We start from the raw sequence: 15,095 nt of genomic DNA, 5'->3' as shown, positions 1-15,095 counted from the left end.
CCAGTCCCCGCGCGCAAGCGACCGCCTGCTCCGCCGTCACCTCGCATCGCGTCCGCCCCGCAACGCACCATTCCACTTTTATGTAACGGCGACGCTCGCTCACTCGCTCGCTCGCACGTCACGCCGGTCACTACGGAGACGAGTGGGCGGGGGAGAAGGGAGGGGGGGAGCCGGCGCTAATCCGCGGGGCAGAGCATGGGGGGGTTGGGGGAGCGATGCACCAGAGGGCGACTCGCCGCCCGACGAGGTCAAACCATTTTTGTAAAATCGTCCGGGCCCGACACGGCTCGCTCCGCTGCCGGGGGCTAGCTGGATCGTGGAGGCTGGTGCTGCCGTGTGCGTAGGGGGTGTGCGGGGTGGGGGGGGCAGGGCAAAGGGGTGTGCGCGGGGCAGTTGTCACAGCAGGGGGTTCCGTATGTTGAAGACAATAAACAGAAAGGGACGGCAGTGGCTGCTTTAGTCGGCGGCGGAGGAGGCTGCCGAGGGAGGGAGGCTGCCGTTGTGGTGCCACTGCGGAGGCGAGCCATGGCTCTCGGGATGCTGCTGTGGAGTTTGGAACAGCACCTGCGTAGGTACGACGCAGTGCACTCATTCCTCCCGCAAGCCCGGGGCGAGCGCCGACGCTTCTTCTCTCGTGCGGCACCAAAGTGGTCCGTGTGGCTGCGAAGCTGCTCCGGGACTGTCGATCGCTTTTCTCAGCAACTCGTTCCGAACTCGCGAGTCGACGGGGGGGGGGGGGGGGGACCTTTACCGTTACCGCGCGCGCCCAAGGTTAGTTGCGTGAACGCGTTGAATTGCGCTCGACGGATTTGGCCAGTTGTGGATAGTCGCACGATGCCACCGATGGGGGTGACGATTCTTCTGCCGTTGAGTGCGTTCACATTTGCAGTTGCTATTGAACGGCCTCACAATGAGTGTCGGTAGCCCCGGGTCTTCATTACAGCCGCTTCGGCAATAGCGCTTACACCGACCGGTTGTCAAAGTCGTTGCGGGGGGGAAACATTCGTTGCAAACGTTCCGAGATAAAAAAAAAGTTTTGTCTACGAATGGCTGCGTTCCTAAACACTTGGAGCCGGTGCCATCCTGCTTGGAAAAATGTTGGCAGGCGAGGAGCGTGCGTAGGGGATTGTGGGTTTGGGTGGCTTTCTGGTAGAGGCGGGGGGGGCTATGTGTGTTTAAGGGGAGCGGTGGTGTGGCGGTTAGCGCGGTGCGCTACGAGCCTGGAGACCTGAGTTTGATTCCCGCTCTTGGCCAACACCAGTGACGATTATCTGAAAGCGGTCCTGGGCCTCCCCGAGGTCGACTCAGCCTCAAATGAGTACCTGGTGTGGTGTGTAAACATCGCTACTGGGGAGATGAAGGCGGCCGGGCGTGGTGTTGGCCACCCACCCCCTTGCGTGCCGTGCCGGCCTTCATAGGTGCTCGCAAACAGCACTTGCCCCAACAGTCTGTTACAGGCTGTGCGGGCGGGAGATATTTTTTTTAGTTCGTAAGGGGCGAGAGTTATTTTCTCGAACGGCACGCACATTGGTGAGTCGGCACGGCTTCGTTAGACTGGAAACGAGAACCCTCCCCCCCCCATCTCTCTCTGGCGGTCCCGTGAAAGCCCCCCCCCACAAAGCCGTCTGTGGTTGCAGGCTTACAGCCCTCGGGACTCCTGACGGGTGAATGCCAGACGGTTAAACCGCATGCGGTGTGCTCCGTCCCGCTACTCACCCGTTGTCACGTTGCCCCAGCTCGTGTCTTTGCGAGCTGCCAGCGCGGGACAAGGTGTGCCCCGTGACCGCCGCGGGTTGGGAGTCGCTGGGCGGTGGTGGGGGGCACGCTCGTTCTCAGAACGCCGGTGCAATGGGGTGGTAGCTTTATTTTGGTCAAAATTGATTCCGGCGCTTGTGTAGCTCCCAAGTTATTTAACAGAGTGCAGGTAAGTCTTCGTAAAAGTGCTGGGGTGTGGTCACAGACAACACCGCCCTTGCTCATAAGCCGCTTACCGTAAATGACGTGGCAGAGGTAAATATTCTCCGCCCCCGCCCGCAGAATGCGTCTGCTCCTGCCGCAGCTCCCAGCTCGGGGTGTGGCAGGTGGGGAGTGTTTACGCGGGAAGCCTTCCTGAGGTTTGAGTGGCCCCCTGACTCATCGCGTGGGACGGGGGTGCGGAACATTCTTCTTTTGCCGAGGTGCCGAATGGAGCCCCAAAATATCCGTGGCGGGGTCGCAAATTAGGACGCCGCTAAGTCACTCCTGCCACCGCAACAGGCCCTCGCGGTGACAGAAGCGGCCTGGGCGCGCCGAAATTACAAACACGGCACCGATGCCAGGTCAAAAATATTCCCCTCTGCCGCCCAATTAGCGCTGCTGACGTGCCTGCGCTGACGGATGGATGTCGTTTTGCGGGCCGTTTTTTCGAAGTGATCGCGTGAAACGAAGTCGCGGGCCCGTGGGGTTTGCACTTCCCCTGGCGTCGAGGGAAAAAGGGCGAATTTTAACCTCATCTCAGGGGATGAACTGCCAATGTCGACGTCTGCTGCTGCTGGCTACGACGAGAGGACTTCAGGAGAGAGCGTTCGTGTCGTTTTGCTGTTCCCCGTGCTCCGACAAAGGAGTGCAGACTACAGTGTACCATATGTATCTTGAACTTCTTTCACACCGTACGTAGCCAACCGTGCCAGTCTGAAGCGCTTTCACCTGGCGGCAGCAGCAGCACAAGCCCAGCGACGGAGGCGGAGAGTTTAGCGCGTCTTGGTTGCGCAGGTGACGCTCCGTCGCACCCACCGCAGTCACGAATCCATTGCCGCGAGTCTTGTGAGGTTTTTAAAATTCTTTATATTAAGTTCGCTTGCGTGCTTGCTTGCGCGCTTACGACCGTGCAAATCTTTCGGCCGTTTTTTAACCCACTTCCCGTGGTCCAATCGAGCTGACATTTTGCACACAGACTCGTTGTGCGTGACAATTAATTTTCGTGAAATTTTTTTTCAAAAATGTAACATTCTAGATTTGAAGCTTTCGTGACTGCAAGGATTCATATTCTTAGGTTTTTTCGGTAAAGTCACGTAGGTAAAACATTTTTTTTAATATGTAATTACCAATTGCTTAATGGTGGCAAGCAATCATCTGACCCATAGGTGGCAGCCATCTCAAGCCAGAGGACGAGAGGACTCTAGCCGCCACGCATATAAAGGATTTATAGTGAAAAACTTTGTTTTTACGGGTTAACTTTTTTAGCTTGCGCTAAATGTGGTCACGTACATTTTGTTGCGTTCGACTTTGGTTTACCAAAGCGAGCGGAAGCCTGCTCATTGCTAACGGCCGTGCGGCATTGTTTTGTTGGCCGGCGATGCCGCAGTTTTGGTATTTTGGTATTTTGTTTGTTCTGGATTTAGTGTTGTGGAGCCTACACAATACGGTTTGGCTTAATGGGACAGTCAAGAATGTTCTGATTGAGGCACTTTTCATGAGTTGTGCCTGTCTGCGTTCGGGATATATTTGAAGTTCCCCGTCATCTCGCTCGTCGTGTGTAGCAGCAGCAGCGTTAGGCGTTGTTGTGGCGGGGGTGATGACCAAACAGGCTTGTGTTGCACTTTGCACACTTGATGTGGTGTTCTCAAAGCCCTCGATGTGTGCACGTGCACAAACGCTTCTTTATTCCTCGCGTAGTCACCACCCTACTATCCGTACGACATCACGCAAAATAATGTTGCGTCGATGTGGAGAATATAAGTAACAAAAATGAAATGAGAGGACAATATACGCCACCCTCCACATATCTGTTCATCGACGTAAAAAATACAAGTTTTTGTTCACACAAACCATCGGCAGAAGTGTCTTCTGGAAGGCCGTAATTTCGGCAGCGTTATGGTTAAATAGTTTAGCGTCGAACTAGGACCCACATCTAACAGAGCGAGTCCTTGCCTCGAAACATGTGCGAGTTCGCCAGTATTGGTTCAATCAAGCTCGACTCTGCTGATGAGATGCCGAATGTCAAAGCCGGTGCAGGGTGTGCTTGTGTTGAACCAACGCTGCAGACATTGGGCACTCCCAGAAGGCTGTGCGTGGCTGATGGTATGTGTAAAAAGTACTTGTATTTTCTTGATGTCGGGGGACAGATATGTCGCAGCGAATTGTCTGCTTCGGTATTTTGTTTTCCCCCCGTCCTAATTCCCAGGCAAACCGAGTCGGCAAATTATCTCGGTAAGTGACGCTGCATCGGCTCATCCACAATCAAAAATGAATTGGCTTAGAAAACACACGTCGAATTGCGGTGTATGCCAGTGGAACATAGCAAACAGAACCGCGCAAATGAGGCCGGGAGATCTGGACAACACAAAACGAGGTGGTCAAACGCAAGACAAATAATACGTTCTTGAATCGAATGGCAATCCCAGAGTCGTGACCATCGTCAACACCGCTGGGAGGGGGTGGCGGGGGTAACGACCAGCGTGCACACACACGCACGCGCGCCTTAAGTCCTCCGTTCATCAGCCGTGCTTGTTTTGCACGTGTAAACGTTTTACAATCGACTACCGAATAATAATAATAATAACTATGACGATGATTTGTCGATTGTGCTCGTGCACTACCACCAACGCGGCGTCGCCACCGCCGCCGCCAGATAGTTTAGTTTTAAACGACAACAACGGTGCGCGAGCGGCCTCGCACGGTCCCATCGCGCGTGCCAGTCCCTGAGCTTTCACGCCATGCAAGCTCGTGGGACGACCCCCCTCCCCCCCCCCGCCGTTGTGATTCTTCACGGCCAACTAAAAAATGTGAAAGGAAAATGCGGCCGAAGTGGCCCCGATGGTCACTCTTCCGGTAAAGGTCTCCGCAGCGGCGATGTCCAAACGCCCGCTCGCTCTCCGCCGTGCTCCGGAGAGCCGGCGCGCTGGCAAGGTCGCGCGTGTTGATGAAACGCGGACTTCTAAAAGGCAGCCTTGCCCCATCGTCATCGTTACCAAAAAAAAAAAACGCCCGCATCCTCGGTCTGAAACTTTAACCGACATTTTTGTTGTTTTGTTTTTGAGGAGCACGAAAGGATGTATTTTCCCCACTTTGAGAAAAACAACTGAAGGAGAAGCGAAAGCTGCTGTTAATGTTTGCCGGCTATAAATAGAAGCGATGCAGGGCAAACGAAAGCAAGCAGCGGGCATTTTCACTTCCCTGGAATGTGCGGCACGCACGCAGCCGTAACCTCGTGACATCATAAGGTCATTCGCCTGCGTCGCCACTTTTGTGCTCCTGTGTGGGGGGCGAGGGCACGGGTGGTGGAGAGAACACTCCAGGTGCTAATTCTAGATTTGAATCTTTTGTGACTGCAAGGATTCACACTCTTAATTCTTTCGGTAAAGTCACGTAGGTGAAAAATGAAATTAAAATTAATAAAAATAAAAACAATAAAATCACGACGTTTCGGAGGCAACACAAGCGTCCGTCTTCAGGTGAAACTGTCACAGCAAAAAATCTGTATCAAGTGGAGAGAAGTCCCAAGAGGTACGACCTTATATACTGGTTGTACCTCTTGGGACTTCTCTCCACTGGAGATTTTTTGCTGTGACAGTTTCACCTGAAGACGGACGCTTGTGTTGCCTCCGAAACGTCGTGATTTTATTGTTTTTATTTTTATTAATTTTTATTTCATTTTTTACCTACGTGACTTTACCGAAAGAACTAAGAGTATGACTCCAGGTGCTCTCCCCGGTCCCGGTTCTCACACCCTCCCGCAAGCTACGCCAGCAGCATAGTCACGTGCAGCTGTGTCTATGCATCTTCATGGTTCTTTCGGTAAAGTCACGTAGAAGGGAAATAATAAAATAATAAAAATAAACATAATAAAATCATTCTCACGACGTTTCGGCCGAAAAAAATAAAACATAATAAAATAATTCTCACGACGTTTCAGTTCTACGTGACTTTACCGAAAGAACCAAGAAGATGAATCCCTGCAGTCACGAAAGCTTTAAATCGAAAAGTGTCTACGCAGTTACACTTTGACGTGTAGTCTGCTTGCAACCCTGCGACACGTGTCCTGCGTTCGTCGAATGGAACTCGTTTGTTGGTGTTTTAATTTGAGAACTTGCCTTACAAACGTGAATGAAATGAATGCACCCGCATAGCACGTTTTCTTTGTGTGGTGTTTATTCAATCATTTATTTATTATTATAATTTAAGTCTGGGTTGCCAAAAATTGTACTCAATAATATTACACAGCGCCGCTAATCCCTGCAACTGCCTTTCACTCTCGCTTGCGCCATCCCCCCTCCGCTTCCTCCCCACAACCCACACCCATCGCCACTTGTGCTCTAGCGCCGTTAAACGCGAGCCCGATTTTCAGGAGGTGCGATCGTCAGTGGCGACGGTGGGTCTGGGGGACGTTCGTGGCCCGTGCGAGTTTGCGTCGTCCCCCGGAAGTTGATTTTTATCCGACGGGGCCGTGGGCGCTCCAACTTGGTGCTCATAAGTTAGGCAGTTATCAGGAATGAACTTAACAAAATAGTTATCTGTGTTGTGTTTAAAAGTCGGCCTGGGTGGGGGGTTGGGGGGTGGGGGACGCATCTTGTGTTTTGTTGCGAGAGCGCTTGCCGCTTTGGGGCCTCCGTCCCGGTCGAGAGTTTTTCTTTTGACTGCTCAACCCTCTCTCCTCTGAGCCAATGCGCCGCAGCTGAGCCCACCTGGCTGCCCGCCCAATCCTCCCGATTTGCCCGGCTGATTCCCAAACCTCCCCTCTCCGCCCCACTCCCCCTCACCCCCCCCCCCAGAGCGATTGCTCGAGGGCTTTCTCTCTCATGAGCCCAGCCCAGCGTGACGGAGCCACTGCCGGAGCCCGCTAGCCCCATTAAAGAGGGGCCCCCCGTAGCCAGGTGTGGGAACGCGTTTGAAGGCTGGGTGGTGGCCGGCTTAATGGCCATGGGGCGTGGCGGTTGGGGGCCTATGCTGGGTATCCCAGAGCGTCGATGAAGGCTGCTCTGAAGGTACAGGATAATGGCTTGAATCCCTGCCATGCCCCCCCCTGCCTCACCCCCATCTAAAATTTGCGAGGTCGCTGCTTCCTCCCCCTCCCCCGCCTGATATATTCCCACGCCCATATACTGAACCCCACTCCATGTCAACGGATTGGATTTCTCATTGAGCCCGGGGGTCTTCGGTGTTTGCGGCCTGGGGCTTTCGAGGGAGAGAATCTAGACACCTGGTACCTCCGGGGGGGGGGGGGGGGCTCCTTCCACACGGCTTGGCTGAGCCACTGTGCAGGACCCCTCATGTACTACACACTCAGGTGCTCATTGGTGGAAGGCCTATTGGATACGACAGTTTGTGAGTGACTGTTTGGCTTTCTGCCTGGCAGCCTGTCTGTTTGGCTGGACGTCTCGCTGACTGGTTGGGTCGCTGTATGGCAGGCGAGCTGGTTAACCACTGGCTAACTCATCTGGCCAGGGCGGGTGCCTGGCAAGCGAGCTGCAGGAGTGTGCGTAATCAGCTGTGAGGGGGCTAAGACACGATGGCGAGCGTTGCACGCGTGTCTCTTGCAAGCTTGCTGGTGTTTTGTGGATGCTTAGCGAGAGCTAAAGCCGGTGTGGGCAGGCTGGAGGAAATCAGGGGGATACACAAGAGGTGGCTGGAAATCTACACGATTCACTGATTAATTTTTCAAATAAACATTTTTGGTCCGGTTTCTTTTAAGCCGATTTATTTTTTTTGCAATTAGTAAAAAAACTAATTACATTTTACAGGGGGTGGGTGATCCGATGCCAAGGTTTTCTGCCAGCTCTTCCCCATGCAGGCGATTGATCCGTGGGGAGAGAGGGATTAGAGTAGGGGGGGGGGAGTGGGGTCGTTGGGAGTTCGTAATGAAATTGCTCCGCTTTTTTTACGGCCGTTTTGCAAAAACACGTAAGCGTAGATATCGCGATAAGATGTAATGAGGTTTACGCCGCTTGGAAAAATGGAATAAAATATCCCAATTGGCGGTGGTCTTGCAAACGGTGGCGCTTAATTGAATTCACCCAGGGATCTGGCAGGTTTGTGTTTACCCGCGTTGTTTCTCTGTAAAATGCAGCACGTCGCTGATCGCCGCTCTCACCCGCTGCCCGCCCGCCCGCCCGCCAGTGGACACGGGGCTTCGTGATTTACAGCTCCACGGTGTTTGTCGTGCCCTGAATCGAAATGTAGCGCGCGCCAACCCGCATCCGTGGCGGCCGTTTCACACGTGCGACGGATGCCGTGGTTACCACGCGCGGGGTCACGACCCCACGGCCGATTCAAGCCCTGACCCTGGTGTGACCTCGTGACCTCGTGGCCTTGCAGTCACGAGCCACGATGTCCACCTGGAGCCATGCCCCTGCCCCCCCTTGACATCGCGCACTGCTCTGTGCAAGGCAAGGTCTACTGCCATATGATAATATAATTATAATAATCATAATAGTTTTTTTATCTGTTACAGCCTCACTGAGTCTATTGGAATGTTTGGTCCAATTACTTTTGTATTTCGCCTGTGGTGGGAAACCAAAGTGCCTGGCGGAAAACCTACGCGCGCGCGACGAAGACGACGCACTTCAAAATGTGCGTGTACGCAATGGAGGATCCCACTTGCTCTGCTGCCTGGTCATCGTAGAGCCCCGGCAGGCTGGGAGACTCGCCGCTGCACTCCACAGCCTTTGTGTGTTTTTATTTCGATTTAAAGCTTTCGTGACTGCAGGGATTCATCTTCTTGGTTCTTTCGGTAAAGTCACGTAGAAGGGAAATAATAAAATAATACAAATAAACATAATAAAATAATTCTCACGACGTTTCGGCCACAATGCAAGCAGCCGTCCTCAGGTGAAGACCAGGTCTGTCGGGGAGACAGCGTCTCCCCGACAGACCTGGTCTTCACCTGACAAACCTGTTCTTCACCTGAGGACGGCTGCTTGCGTTGTGGCCGAAACGTCGTGAGAATTATTTTATTATGTTGTATTTTTATTATTTTATTACTTCCCTTCTACGTGACTTCACCGAAAGAGCCAAGAAGATGAAGCCTTTGTGTGACCCAGCAACAACTTGCCTCCAAAGTGCTGGCGGATCGGAGGCGTTGCACCGCTGTCCACTCCCCACGCACTCTCCGGCGGGGCCTACGGGCCCCCCCCGCCCCCCCGGGGCTGTGCCGCAGGCGTGAGCGCCGGGGCTGTGCCGCAGGCGTGAGCGCCAGGCACCGGTGCGCGCCGTCCTTGTTGATGGGCGAAGCGGGGTGACGCCCACCCACCCGCCCACCGTAACGTGGAGTGTACGGTGGCCAAATTTGACAAACGTTTCGCAAGAGCTGACACAAGCGCGCCTTATTAGCGCGTATAAATAGTACGGTGGCTACTCCCATTAGATAGGTGTGAGCATTCCCCCCCCCACCCTCCCGTCGTGCGTACCTCGCTCAAAACCCGGCCACTGACCGTCCCCCCACACGTGGAACAGCTAGAGCCAAGGGCGCATCCGTGTCGAGCCTTTGACGAACACAGACTTGCAAAGTCCCAGTCGTGCGCGAGTCAACGTCATTGGAAGACCCGCGAAAAGCTCCGCGCCGGAACCTGCTGTTCTCCTTGCCGAGGTTCGTACGCCGCCCCGAGTCGCCGTTCGGCCGCGACGATCCGTCGCTTCCGACCGCAGGCGTGACGAACTCGCGCGGTTGCGGTTGCGTTCAGAAGGAGTGCCTCTTCGTTTTCCTGATTTTACTATGCACCGTTGCGAGAGCAATACGCCTTGAGTGGCTGCGCCCCGTGGGTGACGTGTGTGTGTGTGTGCCCGTGATAGACGACATGAATGCGAATGGGGCAAATAATCGATGCTCTGCAATGCACTTGTCTTGCGTGGAAGAGAGGAAGCTATTTAAATGGGCGATCGCATCGCTACGTGCCTGGCCACGGGAGTGAATCGTGACGAGAACGGTGGCGGAGATCGCACCTGGTCTGGGAGAGCGAGTGGCCTCTCAACTCCAGTGCCCTCCTCGCTACCCCTTCACCCCAGGGACCCCCACTTGTTGTAGAGAACCCCAGTTGTGTTGGGTGTGTGTGTACGGAGCGTGTGTGTCGGGGACCCCCTGAGAGTTTGTGTGTAGAGACCTGGTTGGGTGTAAGGTTGTGTAGGATGTGTGTGAGTGTGTGTGTGTAGGGGGGAGCGGTGGTGTAGCGGTTAGCGCGCTGCGCTACGAACCTGGCGACCCGAGTTCGATTCCCGCTCACGGCCAACACCGGTGACGATTATCTGAACTGGTCCCAGGCCTCCCCTAGGTCGACTCAGCCTCAAATCAGTACCTGGTGGGATGTGTAAACATTGTCACTAGGGAAACAAAGGCGGCCAGGCGTGGTATTGGCCACCCACCCCCTCGTGTGCCGTGCCGGCCTTCATAGGTGCTCGCTAACAGCACTTGCCCTAACAGGCTGTTACAGGCTAAATGGGGGATCTTTGTTTGTGTCGGCATCACTCCGGTTGTTTTGTCGGAACACCCTCCTCCGTCTCCGGTCGTCATTAATATTTCAGCGAGCTGGTCCCGCGCCAGGACCAGACGATTCGGGGAGCGGCGAAACAAGCCAAATATAATCGACAATAACAACATTAATGTTCGCGCATAGCTACACGCGGCACTGTACGGCACAACATGCCTCGTATAATCCGCCTGTCCTTCAGGCACATCATGAGCGTGATGACCATGACCGAAAGTGCTGTGGTATCATTGCCGGCGTGTCTCTTGCTGGGCTCTCTGTGGTTTGGTGCTCCAAGTGTTGAACTTTGACCTCGGCACGCGTTCCCTGACAGTCGGTATTAGTACCTGTTTAACACGTGTAGGCTTTAACGACCAATTTCCACAACACAGGTGTTGTGGGTTAGATCAGCTTAATCTGTAGTTATGGGTATTAGTACCAGAGGACTGATGGTACCAAGGGTACTTTGTTCTACCATGGTAGTACTATGACTATGGTAAGGTACCCTGTTGTGTAGTACTCCATGTCAGGGCCTCTCGGACTGTATGTGCACAATGCGTGCGCTGTCTCCTTGATTAAAATTGATTCTTAAGCTGACGATGAATGGCGAAAGCAGCAGGGTTCTCAATGATTCGTCTTTCTAATGTCAATATGTTGTGCTTACCAAAAACGCCTCGAATCTTGAATCGTCACCACAATCCATAGAATCAGTTTTGGGTGGTGTGGTATTGGTGGGAGTCAAATAGTAATGCCCTTCTACCGGTTGACCGCACCCTGTGGCCACACAGTACTGTGACTGGGTTTCTCCTCCAACCTGTGGTGTCGGTAACTCCAGGCACGAGGGGGGGGGGGGTCCCCAAGTTATTGTGCCCCAATCTGGGTCGGGGGGGGGCATCCTTGCCCTGACGCTGCCTGTGAATGAAAAGCCCCGTTCTGCCACTGTCTCCCCCAAAGAAATCACTCGCACCTGAGCTACGCACCTGAGCTACGCACCTGAGCTACGCACCTGAGCTACGCACCTGAGCTACGCACCTGAGCTACGCACCTGAGCTACGCACCTGAGCCCCCCCCCCTTCACGTTACTCCCCCACCCCCCCTCACGTTACTCCCCCACAAGCCCACGTCCGCAGCGACACACGCGGCTCGCGATGAGAACCAACGAGGGCAGCGGAGAGAGAGGCAGTCGGTGGTGCTGCGGCATCGCGAACCGTGCCGATCGTTTTATTCTTCCTCGCTGGGGGGGGGGGGGGCCCTGACGTCACGCACAACCCCGTGAGAACCGGCTTGAACCGGTTCCTGGCTCCCAAGGCAGGGGGGGTTCGCGAGCTGCTTGTGTCAGCCGCGTCTCACGCAGTCGCACAAACACTCACCTCTCTCTCACTTACACACACACCTCTCACACACACACCTCTCTCTCACACTTACACACACCTCACACTTACACACACACTCACCTCTCTCTCACTTACACACACACCTCTCGCACACACACCTCTCTCTCACACTTACACACACCTCACACTTACACACACACACCTCACACTTACACACACCTCACACTTACACACACACCTCTCTCACTTACACACACACACCTCTCTCACTTACACACACACCTCACACACACACACCTTTCTCAATTACACACTACACCTCACACACCTCACTCACTCACACACATCTCTCACACACACCTCCCCCTCTCACACCTCTCTCACTTACACACACACACCTCTCTCACTTACACACACACACACCTCTCTCTCTCTTACAAACACACCTCTCTCTCTCTTACAAACACACCTCTCTCTCACACACACACACCTCTCTCTCACACACACACACCTCTCCCTCACTTACACACACACCTCTCTCTCACACACACACCTCTCCCTCACTTACACACACACACCTCTCTCTCACACACACACCCTGTCGTGCATCCCGTCCCACGCACACGCACAAACGCACGCCCTCTCCTCCCCATCGCGCACAACTCTTACGGACCCGCCCGTGCTTCGAAATGACGAGGCAGTGAGCGAGATCTCACGCGGAGTGGGGGAAGATCTCGATCGAGCGGGTGCCGATGTGTTGTGGCGTGCCGCGGGCGAGAAGAGCTGGCCGGCATCCTCGCCCGTGCTCGTCCGCAGTGACCCCCCTCTCCCCTCGACGCCGACGTAAGCGCAGTCCACCCAACTCCGACCCCTCCTCTGCTCGGTCAGATGCCGTGGCGGCTGCTGCTGCTGCTGCTAGCGCTGTCGCGCGCCTGTTCCCCGGGGCTCTGCTTCCATCATCATCAGCAGCAGCAGCATCGTCGGCTGCTGTCGTTTGCCGGTGCTTGCCACTGTTTTGCTGGCGCTGCTGTTGTCTGTTTGTTGTTGTTGTTGTTGTGACCGCGTTTCGGCGTGTTTTTCTGTTCGCCGTGTTGCTGCTATCCCTTGCCCTGCCCTGCGCGCGTGTGACTGTTGTTGTGGTCTATTGTCTGCTGTGTCGTTTGCTGTGGGAACCGTGGCTGTTGTCTGCTGTGTGTGTATTGTTAATGTGTGCTGTTTGTGTGTCATTTGCTGTTGTCTGCTGTTCATTCTGTGTATTCCACCTATTGTTTTGCTGTTGGTGTCCATTGATCTATATACCGGCTATTATTGTCTGCTGTTGGTGTCCATTGCTGTGTATACCGGCTGTTGTTATTGTCTGCTGTCAGTGTCCATTGTTGTATCTACCGGCTGTTGTTATTGTCTGTTGTCAGTGTCCATTGTTGTATCTACCGGCTGTTGTTATTGTCTGCTGTCAGTGTCCATTGTTGTATCTACCGGCTGTTGTTATTGTCTGTTGTCAGTGTCCATTGTTGTGTGTCCTGGCTGGTTTCTATTGTCTCTAAACATCGTTCATCCTGGCTGTGACTGCTCCTTGTGTCTTCACTCCTGGATTGCTGTAAATATCCTGGACGTTGCTGTTGTCTCTTACTGCTGTTGTCCATTATGGTGCGTGTGACGGTTGTTGCTGCTGTGCACGCTGTCGCTCTATCCATTGTTGTGAGCCTCGGCTGTTGCTGTTTGTGTTCTCCTGCCGTGTGCACCCCCGGCTGTCGGTGTCTGCTGTTGCGAGGCTATTGTGCGTGTGCCATTGCCGCCAGTTGACCGCCACCACCACCCAGGGTTTTGCGTTACCGATTGCCGAATACCGAAAATGCCTGCGGCGGCCACCACAACAGTGGTGCGCTGTCGTGATGGATACAGCCCCCCCCTACCCCCTCGGGGCTGTTGCTTTGTGCTGTCTTGTGCAGCGTAGAGTAGAGCAATGAGCGGGGCTATGCCGGCCGGGGCCATCGATTTCACTTCTCTAAAAGCTGCCACGCCAGGTGTCCGACATCGTTAGCCACGGTCTCTGCACTGTTGGATGAAGGCACGCACGTGCACATTCGTCGTCGTTGTCATCATCATCATCATTGTCGTCGTCATGAATAGCACGGTTGGCTACGTACGGTGTGAAAGAAGTTCAACATGCATACGTGAGCCATGGGCTATCAACTGCTGGATGAAGGCCTTTCCGTACCGCCAGCATCCTTCGCGGGCCCACAGTGCCAGTCGGTCTCTTGCGCATGAACGGATTGCATCGCTCCGTAATATACACGCGCGTAAACACATGCTGTACGTCCTCTCGGGCACACACGTATGTACGTGTTTGCGTACATATGGGTATACACATGCATCGCGATCGTGCAATCTATCCACACGCCATTCGCTCGTGGTTATGTGACGCCACAATCCATGTCGCTGCTGCACCTGAGCTGATCTAATTCCCCCCCCCCCCCACCTTGTGGGGTGGTCGTCCTCACGGCCACCTTCCTACCTTTGGCTGCCATTCTGTCACCGGTCTCGTCCATCGGCCCTTCTTGTCACCCGTCCCAGTCCGCGTGGCATTCACCTCTAAGCACAATGGCTTCTCTTGTAAGCCAACCAATACAGAGCCCGCTCTCGTCTTGTTGGGCAGTGACATTCTATCCCGTCTGCTGCTCCGTCACTGACGTTGCTCCTCGTTATTGCTGCTGCTGCTGCTATTTTTGCTGCTGCTGCTTGCGCTGTGTTTGCTGCTGCTGATGCCGGATCTTTTGGTTACGTTGCTGTGGCTGTGTCTGCTGCTACTTACCTTGTTATTGATGCTCCTGCTTTAGGTGCCGTTCCTGCTACTGCTGCCTTGGCTGATATTTATACGACAACACTGATGCCTCTGTTTTTTAGTCCTGTTTTTCTGCTGTTGTTGATGATCCTGGGTCTGTTATTGCTGCTATTTATACAATTACTGATGCCTAACTCGGTATGGTTTCTGCTCCTGCTGATGTTGATGGGTCTTCTACTGCTGCTGCTGATTGTTTCTACGCCTGCTGCGTTTGCTGCTGCTGATTATGAACATCATCATCTACTGCTGCTGCTGTTCATTCACCCCCTGCTGTTCATGATATTGCTGCTGCTGAGGATGTAGTGCTGCTGACTGATGTTCCTGCTGGTTCTGCTGTTCCTGCTGCCGTCGATGATGTTACTGTTGCTGCTACTGGTTTGTTTTTTTCTCTCGCGATGATGACCCCTGCACCTCCTGCTCCCGCTGCTGCTGTGCTCCGCCTGCTGCTGTTTGGCTGCGTTGTGGTGGTGACGTCACCCCCCCCCT

The 15,095-nt window shown here is 54.1% G+C and overlaps 1 protein-coding gene across 2 annotated transcripts in view; it reads left to right on the top strand.

Moving 5' to 3' along the window:
- LOC133353829 (TSC22 domain family protein 2-like) overlaps positions 1 to 15,095 on the top strand; it is a 102,906-nt gene that overhangs the window by 80,705 nt on the left and 7,106 nt on the right. The gene's annotated exons all lie outside the window — the stretch shown is intronic.

The sequence above is a fragment of the Lethenteron reissneri genome, chromosome 45 (assembly GCF_015708825.2).
Source record: "Lethenteron reissneri isolate LAM-NWPU_2019-01 chromosome 45, ASM1570882v1, whole genome shotgun sequence".
NCBI lineage: Eukaryota > Metazoa > Chordata > Hyperoartia > Petromyzontiformes > Petromyzontidae > Lethenteron > Lethenteron reissneri.
This window is presented reverse-complemented; position numbering and strand designations above follow the sequence as displayed.